The sequence below is a fragment of the Diaphorina citri genome, unplaced genomic scaffold (assembly GCF_000475195.1).
Source record: "Diaphorina citri unplaced genomic scaffold, Diaci psyllid genome assembly version 1.1 scaffold104535, whole genome shotgun sequence".
NCBI classification, from domain to species: Eukaryota; Metazoa; Arthropoda; class Insecta; order Hemiptera; family Psyllidae; genus Diaphorina; species Diaphorina citri.
The window spans coordinates 1-298 of record NW_007481487.1 but is presented as its reverse complement, the minus strand read 5'-3'; the positions used below and the strand labels follow the sequence as shown (position 1 = coordinate 298).

General features: G+C 46.3%; 1 non-coding gene across 1 annotated transcript; it reads left to right on the top strand.

The window, feature by feature from the left end:
- Window positions 1-222: 222 nt before the first annotated feature.
- Window positions 223-294, top strand: Trnae-uuc. Its single transcript has one exon. It is a non-coding gene; the product is annotated as a tRNA-Glu (tRNA).
- The last annotated feature ends 4 nt before the right edge of the window (window positions 295-298 follow it).

Below are 298 nucleotides of genomic sequence, written 5' to 3'. Positions count from 1 at the left end.
ATCGTAACTCCGATCCCCGTGTTCAAAACCCCAAATGTGTGTCATGCGCAGAAACCAAAACTCGTCGAACATCGAACTCGATGCCCAAAAAAACGCGATGCGAAATCTCTCTAATGATTGTCGAACGACCTTGAGAGAAACTGTGAAGATCGTTTTACCTTTATACCGCGAGATCGAGTGTTCTTGCTTTATATGCTACAAATCTTCCTCTTCTCTTCAACCTCCCATGTGGTCTAGTGGCTAGGATATCTGGCTTTCACCCAGAAGGCCCGGGTTCGATTCCCGGCATGGGAATATT